This window comes from Pelobates fuscus, chromosome 5 (genome assembly GCF_036172605.1).
Source record: "Pelobates fuscus isolate aPelFus1 chromosome 5, aPelFus1.pri, whole genome shotgun sequence".
Taxonomy (NCBI): Eukaryota; Metazoa; Chordata; class Amphibia; order Anura; family Pelobatidae; genus Pelobates; species Pelobates fuscus.
In genome coordinates, this window is record NC_086321.1 from 282,198,052 (window position 1) to 282,212,877 (window position 14,826).

Sequence of the window (14,826 nt, forward strand, 5' to 3'; positions counted from 1 at the left end):
AGAATATGTCCAGCCTATAATGCTTGATAAAGGTATGTAATGAAGACCAAGTAGCCGCTTTGCAGATGTCTTCAGGTGATGCTGCTGCTCTTTCAGCCCAGGAGGTCGCCATAGCCCTAGTGGAATGAGCCTTTAATGGGAATCTAAGAGGAATCCCTTTGGAGTGATAGGCCAACCTGATGGTATTTGTCAGCCATCTAGCTAACGAGGGTCCGGAGACAGCACAACCCTTATATTTGCCTTGAAAGTAGACAAAGAGATGATCTGAGGATCTAAACCCCTGAGACTTCCGAAGCTAGATCTTCAGGGATCTCCTAACATCCAGGAGATGCCACTTTCTTTCCAGATCTGATGTAGGTGATTGACAAAAGGCCGGCAGAATAATAGGCTGGTTAATCACAGCACTTGATATGACCTTGGGCAAAAAAGAAGGCCTGGGATGCAGTACCACTTTTTCTTATGAAATATGGTGAACTCCGGAGAAGAAGATAGAGCTCGGATCTCACCTATTCTCCTAGCGGAGGTGATAGCCACCAGGAAGGCCGTCTTGAAGGTAAGCAGCTTGATGGGGACTTGAAGTAACGGTTCAAACAGTGGTTCACAAAGGGCTTGAAGAACCAGAGACAAATCCCAGGTAGGAAAAGGAACCAGCTTGGGAGGACTCTTCAACCGCATGGACTTAATAAACCTTCGTACAAGCATGTTTGAGGCAATGTCACGAACCAGGAAGTGACTAAGAGCTGAAATCTGGCCTTTGAGCGTAGATACCCCTAGGCCGGCTTCAAACCCATCTTGCAAAAAAGAAAGAATTTCCGGGACTGAGGCTTTGGCAGGATCCGAACCCCGAAGTGAACACCAGCTTCTGAACTTCATCCAAACCCTGAAATAGATTTTCGAAGTGGACAAGCGGACAGAGGACAGCAAAACGTCACATAAATGGTCAGAAAGACCATGACCTTGAAGGATCATCCTTGCAGCAACCATGCCGTCAGGTGAAACATCTCCAGGGTTTCTACGGGAAGAGTCACATTCTCTAAAATGTGAGAAGAGACTGGGAGATGTCAACGTGAGATGGTCATGTTTTCTACTTCTGAAAACCAACTTCTGTTTGGCTAGAAGGGTAGGACTGCCAAAATTCTTGCCTTCTCCCATCTTATTTTCAGAACAATCCGTGGTATAAGAGCGATAGGAGGGAAAACATAAGCCATGTTGAAGTTCCAACGGATCGATAGACCGTCTAGGACATCTGGGTAATCTCCTGTATGGAGAGAAGCAAATCTTTGTACTTTTCTGTTTCTCCTTGTGGCCAACAAGTCTATCTCTGGCTTGCCGAAACGAGAAACCAGCTCCAAGAAAACTTGGTTTGATAGCGCCCAGTCTGCCTGAGACTAATGGCTTCTGCTGAGGTCGTCTGCAATAATGTTTAGAGACCCTCTAATATGGGTAGCTGATATTGCGAGAAGATTCGCTTGGGCCCAGGACATTATGCTGTAGCAGAGATCTTGTAGAGCTTTTACCTTTGTGCCGCCTTGGGGATTCAAATAAGCCACCATAGTGGCATTGTCCGACTGAATCCTCACCGTCTGATTGGTGATGACTGAGCTGAAGGAAACCAGAGCCTTCCAAACCACTTTTAATTCCCTGAAATTTGAGGAAGCACATGCCTCTTCTCTGTTCCAAAGACCTTGATGGAACTGAGAACCTAGATGGGCGGCCCAACCCGTCTGGGAGGCATCTGTGGTTATCGTAATCCACTGTTTCTGTGCAAACGATAGGCCCTTTGAGATGTTGCTTCTGTCTTTCTACCAGTTCAGTTGTCTTTTCACCCCCTCGGATAGGTGGAAGGCAGAGTCTAGATCTTCCTGTTTTCGTGTCCATTGGGAAAGAATGTCCCATTGCAATGGTTTTGATTCCGCCTTTGCCCAGGCTACTGCCGGGATTGCAGAAGTGAGGAGGCCTAGTAACCTCATAGCATCCCTGATTGAGCTTAGGTTTTTTTGCAGCTTTGATACGGCTTTTAAAATCCTCAATTGTTTCTTTATTGGTAGAAAAAGAGAGAGGGACTGTGATTCTACCCGAAGCCCCAAGAATTCTAGACTCAGTGACGGAGTCAACTTGGATTTTTCCAGGTTCAGGATCCAACCGTGATCTTTTAAAACCTTAATCGCACTCTTGAGATGAGGTTTTAGCAGTTGCCTTGATTGTGCTTTCAGGAACCAATCGTCCAGATATGGAACAATCGAGATACCTTTGAGATGTAAAACTGCTGCTATGGGTGCCAGGATCTTTGTAAAAACTCATAGAGCTGAGGACAGGCCAAAGGGAAGAGCCTTGAATTGCAAATGGAGAATCCTTCGCTTTCTTGTTAGAACCGCAAATCTGAGAAACTTCCGGGAAGATTCTGAAACTGGTACATGGAGATAAGCATCTTTTAAATCTAACTTTGCCATGTAATCTCCCTTTTGTAAAATGTGCGTTACAGACAGAATACTTTCCATACGGATCTTCTGGTACGGTATGCAGGTGTTGACTCGTTTCAGGTCTAGGATCGGCCAAAAGGATCCATCTGGTTTTTGAACCAGGAAAAGGCGTGAGTAAACTCCCTGAAATTCCCAACGTTTGGGTACCTTCTCTACCACATGTTTTCTTAAAAGAAGGAGCGCTTCTGTTAGGAGAGCCTCTGTTTTTACCCTTGAAGGATAACTTCACAGTAGGAAGGATGGACGTGGTCTTGAAAAAAACTTTATCCTGTAACCTTCTGAAATGGTTCTTATAATCCATCCATTTGAAGTACTCTTTTTCCATTCGTGTGCGCAGAACCATGTTTTGAAACCTGTGAAACCGCCCTTGGTAACGAAAGGACCGCTGACCCATGTACAGAAATCTTTTATATCCCTGGGTTCTTGATTCCAGAGGTAGGGCTTTCTTCGTATCCGACATCTGTTTAATAATGTCTTCTAAAGGAGTACCAAAAGGTTTGTTCCTCTCAAAGGGTAATTTACATAAGGCTGCCTTAGACGCTGAATCAGCTGTCCATGTTCGTAGCCAAAGCGCTCTTCTCCCATAATTCTTGCTGATAAACGAAGAAACTCCTCAGAGGCATCTGAAAGGAATTCATTGGATAGTTTCAGTAGGAACATGAGATGGGAAGGATTTGTATCGGATTTTCCCATAAGGGAATCTTCCAGGGCTTGTAGCCAAACGCTCTGAGCTCTGAGAACCGCTGAACCTGCAATTTCAGCTCTGCACTGATATCCTGCGGCCTGGAATATTCTTCTACATGAAGTTTCGGCTCGTTTGTCCATTGGGTCTTTAAGACCTGAGACTTCTCCAATGGGTATAGTGGTTTTCTTTGACAGCTGGGCAATCTGAATATCCACTTTAGGAAGATCTTCCCATTTGTCTTCAGACTGTAGCTTGAACAGCAGTTTAAAATGCTTTCCAATAAACGCACGTCTTTCAGGATTCTTCCATTCTCTATGAAGGAGATCCAACATTTTAGGAGACATTGGGAAACCTTTAACCTTACCCTTGGTAGGTTCAGTTTCTTGTACAGCCGTTGTCACTTCTTTAATACATTTCTTCAGCTCTTCTGGTGGAAAGCCCTCCTCCACACTTGAAGCCAGGCTGGAAATATCCGAAGGTGAAGAAAAAGAGCATTCTCCTGAAGAGACGTCAGACACAGAAGGAGATCTATTCCTCCTACGTTTTTTAGGCAGTTTCTCTTGAATAGCCGGTTCTTTCTTTACAGAATCTTTAAAAGACTCAAATGTCTGGGGCAAATTTTCCTGAAACCAGCCCAGGAAGGATGCCATATCCGTCTGTTTTGCTTTCTCTAGTAATTCTGAAGCGCATTGATGACATGTCTTTTTGCGACATCCGTCCGGTAGAGGTACAGCACATTCCAGACAACATAAGTGCTTAGACTTGCTTGTGGCTTTTTTGGGGACAGATGTTGACATCTTGTCTTTATCTGCCTTATCCGGAGATATAGGGCTGGACTTATCTGTGAAATACCAGAATAGTAAATAATTAATAAATAATTGATAAATTGATGAAGCATGCATAAGTATAGGTGAATAAAAGGAGAGTTTAAAAAGTTAAATCTCACCTTAAACCACCTAAGGTCCGTGTAGGAGGGCTGGTGACAAGGAGAACCAGAACTGTACACCCACCCTTGGAGTCAGAAAGGTTCTGCACAGCTTTATTTTCACATTTTTTTAATTTGGCGCCAAAACATCGTCTCGCGCATGCGCAGTAGCGCGATTCCGTGTTTGGTGGAACGCAATGCCACACGGGCGTGCGTTCCACCGCTGTGCACATGCGTAATGCCGACGAGGAGGACCGCCCAGGAACTCATCGAGGAAGCCACAGAAATTGCAGTACCCGGTCGCTTCCGTGACGCGAGACCGGAAGTACTGTGCCACTCAGTTCCCGCCCGGGGAACTATCGGGCACTCACCTCCTCGATCAGCAGCCTGTGCTGATCGCACCATTCTCCACCAGACCGGGGGAACCTGTCTGTCCCGTTTGCCGGGACAAGAAGAACTGGTTGGTGTTCAGGGCTTACAGGTTTTATGGAGGCAGCAGTCGGAGCACAGCTATAAATCTCAAAGAAGGGGGAGCTTCTTATCCAAGACCGGAAGGAACATCCCACTTGTGAGTACGGCCACTATACGAAGGGAAAATAATGTTATGAAGAAGATTATCAACAAACATTGGCATATATTAAAACAGGATGAGACTCTAGCTGGTATTATTCCCGATAAACCACACGTTATATTCAGAGGGGCACCCAGCTTCAAATCCATCCTTACAAGAAATTATACTAAACAAAGCCACACTACCTCCTCCTTTTGCCCCCCCCCCCCTTTTAAACAAACCTAAAGGTTTTTTTTTTTAAATGCAATAAATGCATAGTATGTAAACGTACGGATGATACTATTAAATAAAAAAACACTTCTTTTAAATCATCTATCACACATCTATCACACAAAGAACATACCCCATAACATTTTTTATTCACTGCAGTACAAAGAACGTAATTTATCTATTAGAATGTCCATGTGGGCTTCAATACGTGGGCATGACTACTAGGTAATTAAAAACTAGATTGGCAGAACACTGCCGGAACATCCTAAAAGGGTATGAAAACCATTCAGTAACAAAGCATTTTTTAAAACATAAAAAAAAAAATACTTAATTTCTTAAATGCATAGGTATAGATACCTACAGTATTCCTTGGAGAGGTGGAGATATCAAAAAGATTTTAGGCAGTAAAGAGATGGAATGGGCATTTAACTTAAAGACTCTTGCCCCACAGGGTCTCAACATAGATTTTGATCTTTTTAACTTTTTATAAACCCTATTTCTAATAGCTCTGTCTGTTTTTATTATATTTATTTATTTACATCCCTTTTTATTTCATGTTTATATTACTCTTATAAGGTTTTTTATCTAAGCAATACTTCTCCTTTTATTTATTCTTATTATATTTATACTTTCTGATGCATTTATTATGTACTTATGAGGAATTGTATTATAAATTTATACATATGTATTAAGTGTTTTTTTACAACTACTTAATTATGTGGTACAGTCTTTTTATTTAAAATTGGAGCCTGGCCCTTTATTTCCCTTTAATATTAGCACTATTGCACAATGGGCCCTTTCCCCTTCGGGTCCCGATCCTATGGCCCGTTTAGACAGTTTGCAAGTATGCTGTCTGCTCGACCATTTGAGCAGACAGCATATTTGCACTGCCTCTGCTCGTGATCACCACAGGGCTCCTCCCCTTTGGTGACGCAACGCCCAATATGTTCCGCCCGGCCAGCTCATTCCCCACTCGCATGCGTCCCATTAGTATGTGATGTATGCGTTCACCGAAACCACGTGACGCGGAATCAATTTTTTTTTGGCCCCCATCACGTGATTTCCATTCTTATTATGTTTTATGATATCAGCACCTCGTTTTTAAAAGCCATATACACAATTCTTCTTTTTTTTTAAATTCTTTATTTGTCAGGTCATGCACATACTGGGTACAAAAGTGAGCACATTGCTCATGTTGACATATACATAGGGAAACATATCCAATCGATTTTGCTTAGTCTCTGAGAAGGTCTAGTAGAGATGCCGAGTTAGCTATGCACATTTTACAAGTCGGTTACATATATACAGAGGGGCGGCCACACAGGGATGCCAAGATGGTCACATATTCATTGTAAGCTGTCTATTTACATTCAATAGGGTGGTTACAGAAAGCCGTCACAATGGTTATATACAGGTATCATTACGTTTGTGTACCAGAGCCACAGCCTCCATGCGCGGACATCCCGGCGGCCACACAGAGACATCAAAGAGGGCCATGCACAGCCGCCAAGACGGCCACACACAGCCGGCCACTCGTTCCCACCCCGACACCCGCCAGAGGCACCCCACATGATATACACATTCAGTTCTTCTGGTTGCTGTTGGTGGTGCTTTCGCCAGTACCTGGCCATTGTATCTCATCGTTGCGTATTAGTGTCGTTCCCTATCCGTAGTTTGTACTTTTAGTACCAATGCCTCGATCGAGAGTGCTGAGGTTGAGGCATGAGTTTTCCTTTATTTTTGTAGAGGTGAAAAGCAGTATGAGGAAGTGAAAGACAAGGAGAGAGAAAGAAAGTAAGAGAGGTGGGGGTGGGGAGAAGCATGAGGGGGAGGAGCGGGACGGACTTACTCTTTGCAGTTGGAGCCTTAGTGTCAGGGTACCTGTGGTCTCTACCTCCGAAAGAGGTAGAGACTTAGCTGTTCCTCCATCCAGACGGCCTGATGGCTCCCTTCCCCACGGTCTATCCGGTCATGCAAGGCCGGCCGCGAGGGAGTGACTGCCTTTTACAGCATCTAGGCAGGAAATTGTCATCAGGACACTCCCCCGGAACGACCTGTCACTCAATTGCTGCAGGACCAATCAGGAAGCCTCGGAGGCGTGGTTACTGCTCTGAACAGGGTATTTAACAGAGCTTCTTTCATTAGCTCATTGCCCTGTCGTGGTTCTAGCTTGTTCTAGTCACTCAGTGCTTGTGTATGCTATTATCCCTTTTGGTTTTGACCCGGCTTGTTTACCTTACTCTGCTTATCTCTGTTACCCTTGATTCGGCTTGTCTCTCGATTACCTGTCTTCTGTTACCCTCGACCTCGGCTTGTCTTTGACCATTCTATACTGTACTACTTACGTTAGTCCGGCCATTCTAAGGTCCGGTATACGTATCTGGCTACTGTTTGTACTCTGCGTGTTGGATCCCTGTCCCGATCCTGACATTACGACAGGGCCAATGGATCCTGCAAGTACAAACAGTCAGCTGGCTTCTCCTGATCCTAGGTTTGAAGCCATGGATCACAGAATGGATCAGATGGCGCTTGCGCTACAGGCTCTATTATCTCGTGCCAATAACCCACCAGAGGAGATACGTAATACCCCTGTTTCTCCTGTCGGTTCAGGTCTAGAGGTAGCCACAGTGGGTGCTTCTTCTCGCATTACCCCCCCAGTACGCTATGGTGGGGCTCCTGAGAAGTGTTGTGGTTTCTTAAACCAAATTAGTATCCACTTTGAATTGCAACCTCGCTCTTATCCTACAGATAGGGCAAAGGTAGGATTTATTATCACCCTACTTATTGAGAAAGCTCTGAGATGGGCCAACCCATTATGGGAGAACGATAACCCATTAGTTTATAACTATAACGCCTTTGTAACTGCTTTTAGAAGAACATTTGACCCTCCAGGTAGAAAGGTTAATGCCGCCAGATTACTGTTGCGTCTGAAACAGGAGAACCAAACACTGGTGGATTATGCACTAGAGTTCAGGTCTCTGGCGTCGGAGGTCAAGTGGAATGAGCAGGCGTATATGGATGTATTTTTGAATGGCTTATCTGAAGTAATCCTTGATGAGGTTGCTACCAGAGAACTCCCTGAGAATTTAGAGGATTTAATTTCGTTCATCTCTCGTATAGATGAACGTTTAAGAGAGAGACAGAACACTCGAGAGAGGAACCGGAGACCTTCTTTTAGGTTAGCCCCCGCTTTTCCAAGTCCTGACTCCACGGTATCTTTGCTTCCTGAACCTATGCAGATAGGGTATACCCGCCTCTCTGAGGAGGAAAGACAGTACAGGAGAAGAGAGGGTTTGTGTATGTATTGTGGAGTTAAGGGTCATTTACTCTCGAACTGTTCTAACCGCCCGGGAAACGCTCGCACCTAAGTCCCTCTAGAGGACAGGCCTTGGGTGTTTCTATTTTGTCCTCTACTCCTAATTATAAAGATCACAGGCTTCTGCTACCAGTTTCCTTAACTTGCGGGAGGGAAGTAGTAAGGGCTAAGGCTTTGATAGATTCCGGTGCTGCTGAGAATTTTATCGACCAAGCCTTTGCTAGTAAAAACAATTTCCCATCCCAGCTAAGGGAGACACCCTTGGCCATTGAGCCATTGAGGCCATAGATGGTAGACCACTACTAGACCCTGTTATATTTCGTGAGACCATACCCATTGAGTTAGGTGTTGGTGTCCTACACGTGGAGAATTTATCTCTTCTGCTCATTTCGTCTCCTTCCGTTCCCATAGTTCTGGGGTACCCATGGTTGAAAGAACATAACCCTATTATCGATTGGGAGTTAGGGGAGATACTCTCGTGGGGCCAGGGCTGCCAGGATCGGTGTCTGTGCAAGGTTTCTCCATTAGCTAATATTAACATACAGGAGAATTCTACTCAGTCCACAGAGAGACAAATACCAGACCTTTACCTAGACTTAAGGGCAGTGTTTGACAAGAAGAATGCCGATTCTTTGCCGCCACACAGGTCATTTGACTGTAAAATTAAGCTTTTACCCGGGACTATGCCTCCGAGGGGCCATGTATATCCTTTGTCTGTTCAGGAAAACTCGGTTCTAGAGGAGTATATTCAGGAGAATTTAGAAAAGGGATTTATCAGGAGGTCTTCTTCTCCGGCCGGGGCGGGGTTCTTTTTCATTAAGAAGAAGGATGGCACGCTGAGACCTTGTATCGATTACCGAGGCTTGAATAAAATAACTGTCAGAAATGCCTATCCTATCCCACTGATTACCGAGTTATTTGATCGTCTTAAGGGCTCCAAAATCTTCACCAAGTTAGATCTCAGAGGGGCTTACAATTTGGTGAGAATCCAGCAAGGTCACGAGTGGATGACGGCATTCAATACCCGGTATGGCCATTACGAATACACTGTTATGCCATTTGGACTATGCAATGCTCCTGCAGTATTTCAAGATTTGATTAATGAGGTACTTAGGGAGTTTCAGCAGGATTGTGTTATTGTTTACCTGGACGACATACTAATACACTCTAAGGAGATTGAGACTCACCATAGACAGGTCAGAAAGGTGTTACACAAACTTCTGCAACATGGTCTATACTGCAAATTGGAGAAGTGCAGTTTTGATCAGGCTCAGGTAGACTTTCTTGGGTACGTGATTTCTGGGGAAGGTTTTAAAATGGATCCTGGTAAACTCCAATCTATTTTAGACTGGCCTTTGCCCAAAGGACTCAAGGCTATCCAAAGGTTTATTGGGTTTTCCAACTACTATAGGCGCTTCATTAAGGGTTACTCCTCTATCATTGCGCCTATTACCAATATGACCAAACAAGGGGCTGATACTAAGTTCTGGCCTGAGGAAGCTCTTGGTGCTTTTAAGACTCTCAAGGAACTTTTTGCCTCAGCTCCCATTCTAGTTCATCCTGATACGACTCTGCCTTTCTTGCTCGAGGTCGATGCTTCTGAGACAGGAGTTGGGGCTGTTCTGTCTCAAAGGTTAGGGGTGGATAAACTGTTACACCCTTGTGGTTTCTTCTCTAAAAAAATTTCTGGGCCTGAGAGCAGATATGACATCGGGGAGAGGGAATTGTTAGCGGTCATTAAGGCTTTAAAGGAGTGGAGACATTTACTGGAAGGGACACTACACCCTGTTACTATTCTAACGGATCATAAGAACTTGTCTTATATTGGGGAGGCGAAGCACTTGTCCGCCAGGCAGGCTCGCTGGGCCTTGTTCCTCACTCACTTTAATTATGTACTTACGTATAGACCTGGTTCTAAGAACTCTAAAGCCGATGCATTGTCTCGTCAATATGAACCATCCACTATAACTGAACCACTTCTGTCCTCCATAGTTCCTAAGGGGAATATCATCGCGAACACGAATCTCAGGATTCACTCTCCATTGCTTTCTGAGATCAGGAAGTTTCAGCATTTGGCACCCAAACAGACCCCTGGGGATCGACACTTCGTTCCTGCCGCTCTCCAACTGGAGGTGCTACGCTGTCTCCATAACAGTAAGGTGGCTGGGCATCCTGGCATCCGCAAGACTTATGCGCTGGTCTCTAAAGATTTTTGGTGGCCTGACTTACGCAAGGATATTAAGGAATTCATCGGGGCATGTGAAGTTTGTACCAAGACCAAGCTACCCCATTCGCTTCCATGCGGATTTCTACACCCTTTAGAGGTTCCTGAAAAGCCTTGGTCCTGCCTGGCAATGGACTTCATTGTTGATTTGCCTATCTCTAAAAAGCAGACTGTCATCCTCACTGTGGTAGACAGATTTACTAAAATGGCTCACTTCATTCCCTTACCTAAACTCCCATCTTCGCCCGAATTAGCGGAGATATTCGCCAGGGAGATTTTCCGTTTGCATGGGATACCTTCCCAGATTGTCTCTGACAGAGGCTCCCAATTTGTTTCCCGTTTTTGGAGATCATTCTGCTCCCAACTAGGCATCAAATTGAATTTCTCCTCTGCCTATCATCCTCAGTCCAATGGAGCTGCTGAACGCACTAACCAAAAAGTTGAACAATATTTACGTTGTTTCGTTTCAGAACACCAGGACGATTGGGTCGGTTTGATTCCTTGGGCGGAGTTTGCACATAACAATCTCATTTGTGATTCTACGCATTCTAGCCCTTTTTTCTTGAATTATGGCTTTCATCCTTCCATCCTTCCTTCGGAGTCTTCTTCTCAAGGGATACCGTCGGTGGATGTTCATGTTGCCAATTTAAGAGAGTTGTGGGATCAAACTCGACAAATCCTTCTGCACAATTCTACGCTGGTTAAAAAACACGCTGACAAACGTAGAAGGGCAGCACCGGTGTTTGTTCCAGGCGATAGAGTATGGTTAAGTACTAGAAACATTCGGTTAAAAGTGCCGTCCATGAAGTTTGCTCCTCGATATATTGGACCTTACAGGGTACTGTCTCAAATTAACCCAGTTGCGTATCGTTTAGCGTTGCCTAATGCCTTACGCATTCCTAATTCATTTCATGTTTCCTTGCTAAAACCATTAATATGTAACAGGTTCTCCTCCACGATCGCCCCTCCCCGCTCAGTTCAGGTGGAGGGTCAGGAGGAGTATGAGGTCAATTCCATCGTTGATTCTCGAATCTCCCGGGGGAAACTGCAATATCTGGTCGATTGGAAGGGTTATGGTCCTGAGGAGAGAAGTTGGGTACCTCAGGAGGAGGTGCATGCTCCCCGTCTCCGCAGGGCGTTTCACTGTCGATTCCCTTCTCGCCCTGGTGTATTCCGCCCGGTGGGCGTATCTGAGAGGGGGGGTACTGTCAGGGTACCTGTGGTCTCTACCTCCGAAAGAGGTAGAGACTTAGCTGTTCCTCCATCCAGACGGCCTGATGGCTCCCTTCCCCACGGTCTATCCGGTCATGCAAGGCCGGCCGCGAGGGAGTGACTGCCTTTTACAGCATCTAGGCAGGAAATTGTCATCAGGACACTCCCCCGGAACGACCTGTCACTCAATTGCTGCAGGACCAGTCAGGAAGCCTCGGAGGCGTGGTTACTGCTCTGAACAGGGTATTTAACAGAGCTTCTTTCATTAGCTCATTGCCCTGTCGTGGTTCTAGCTTGTTCTAGTCACTCAGTGCTTGTGTATGCTATTATCCCTTTTGGTTTTGACCGGGCTTGTTTACCTTACTCTGCTTATCTCTGTTACCCTTGATTCGGCTTGTCTCTCGATTACCTGTCTTCTGTTACCCTCGACCTCGGCTTGTCTTTGACCATTCTATACTGTACTACTTACGTTAGTCCGGCCATTCTAAAGTCCGGTATACGTATCTGGCTACTGTTTGTACTCTGCGTGTTGGATCCCTGTCCCGATACTGACACTTAGCTATCCGTCTGTAAATGCGTGTAATGCTCTTGCATGTGTGTGCGAGTCGGTGTTGTGTCGTCTAATGGTCGGTATAGTCTTCCCAGGGTTCCCATGTTTTGAGAAAGGAGGGGTACGTGTCTCTGATTTGAGCTGTGAGTTTGTCCATGATGTGCGCTTCTTTTATGTTACTAGTAACTCTGTCCATTGGGGGTAAGTCGGCGTGCAACCACGTCTGTGCCATGGCTCGTCTGGCAGCCAAGTTTATTTTATTGAAGAGTTTTTGTTCCCTGTGTGTCAGAGCATCTAGTGGTTTTGCAATTAAGAATGCACCGGGGTCCGGTTGTATGTGTTTGTGTAGTATTTCTGTTTGTAGTTTGGCTATCTCGCTCCAGAAGGCGCTCGCTTTTGGGCATGTCCACCACATGTGGAAGTATGTCCCCTTGTCCCCGCATCCCCTCCAGCATATGTCTGTGGTTGTTTTACCCGTTCTGCAGAGTTTGACTGGGGTGGTGTACCACCTCATCAGGGTTTTGTAGCATTGTTCCTGGTGTAGGACGCAAATGGATGCCTTTGCTGCCGCCTCCCACACGTCCTGCCATTCCCCGCTCTCAAGGGGTTGTTGTAGATCTGCCTCCCATTGTGCCACATATGTGGGTGTCTGTGTGTTTTTTGTTGGTGCGCTTAACTGTGTGTAGAGGAGGGTGATGAGGCCGGTACGTGGTCCCTCGGTTGTGCACAATGTTTCGTAGAAGGGGAATTTGGCCTGAGCTGCTGTGCGTATCTGCGGTTGTCCCGCAAAGTAACGCAGTTGCATATAGCGAAATAAGTCTTTCGTGGTCAGTGGGGCTAATGCTTTGAGGTCGTCAAATGTTTTGATGTGGTTCCCCTGATACAGTTGGTGATAACGCTGTATGTCCGTATTTTCAATGTTGCGGAAATCCCTCACCACTAGTCCTGGCGGGAATGCTTTATTACGGAGGTATGGGGTTAATGGTGACACTTGGTGTGTTAGGGCATATTTATGTGCTGTTAAGTCCCAGATCCTGATTGAGTTCAGGATGGCCGGGCAACTCGTTCGAAGTTCTGGTCTGTCGGGTCGTGGTACCCAGATCCAGAACTGCGGGAGGTCGGAGCTCATTAGCAGGGTCTCTAAGTCGACCCATCTATGGGCGTCTGGTGGTGAATGCCATTCGATGATTTGTGCAAGCTGTGCTGAAAGGTAGTAGAGGTAGAGGTTTGGGAGCCCCAGTCCCCCCTTGCTCTTCGGAGTATACAATGTCTGTCTGGCTATCCTGTGCCTCTTGTGCGCCCAGATAAAGTTGTCTATGGATGTTTGTAGTGTTTTGAGATCTCCCTTAGTTACTTTGACTGGTAGTGCTTGAAAAAGGAACAGGAGGCGAGGGAGAAGGTTCATCTTAACGCTATGGAGCCTCCCTATCCAAGAGATGGGTTTTTCATGCCATTTATCAAGGTCTTTTATTAGGGTGGTCATAAGTCTCTGATGGTTTTCCGCGTAGAGGTCTTTGGGGTCGGCGGTTAGTTTTACACCTAGGTCCTTGATTGGTCGGGAGCTTATGTGTAGGTTTGTGGCTCGTTGCAGCCGAGTCACTTCCGTCTCTGTCAGACCCAGTGGCATGCCCACTGACTTGTCCAGATTGATCTTTTAGCCGGAGACCAGTCGGTACTCTTCCAGTAGGGTGATGAGGTTAGGTACTGAGCGTGTTGGGTCGGTGAGGGTGAGCAATATATCATCCGCGTAAGCAGAGACCACGAAGTCTGTCTGCGCTATTGTCATGCCCGTTATGTGGGGGTGGGCTCTAATGCGTTGTAGTAGTGGTTCAAGGGCTATTATAAATAGGAGGGGACATCCCTGGCGTATTCCGTTCGTCAAAGTAAATGGGCGTGCTGTAGCGCCTTGGATAAGGGTTTGCGCTCTGGTGTTGGAGTACAGGGCCTTCACAGCCATTATGAAAAGGTCTGGTAGTTGTAGTTTACGCAAGACCGCAAACATGTAGTGCCACTGGATTCTGTCGAACGCCTTCTCCGCATCCAGGGAGAGGATCAGAGAAGGCGTTCGAGTCCTCCCGGCCCACCACATGAGGTCGGTGGCCCTCCTCGTGTTTTCATAGAGCTGTCTGGTGGGGACGAAGCCCACCTGATTAGCGTGTATGCATTTGGTAAGGAGGGGGTTTAATCTATTTGCAAGCACCTTGGCATAGACTTTCATGTCCTAGTTTATGAGAGAGATGGGACGATAGTTGGTGACTTGTGTGGCATCCCTCCCTGGCTTGGGGAGGAGTGTTATATTTGCGGTCGCCATGTCTGGGTTGGGGGCCGCCCCCCCAGTCCACTGTGTGTACATCTTGGTTAAGTAGGGTGTTAATTCGTCCTTGAAGGCCCTGTAGTAGGCGCCGTCAAAGCCATCGGGGCCCGGTGCTTTGTTCCCTTTGAGCCCTGCGATTGCTCTTTCTACCTCTTCCGCGTCTATGGGCTCTCCCAGGGGTGCCACTAGGTCGGCCCTCATCTGTGAGAGCTGGGTTTCATCGAGAAAGGATGTCACCGTTGCTGCGTATGTTGCATTATCTCCTGCTAGTGTGGGGAAGTGGTTATATACGGACTCGAAATAGTTTGTGAATTCCTCATTTATCTCTTTAGGGGTTGT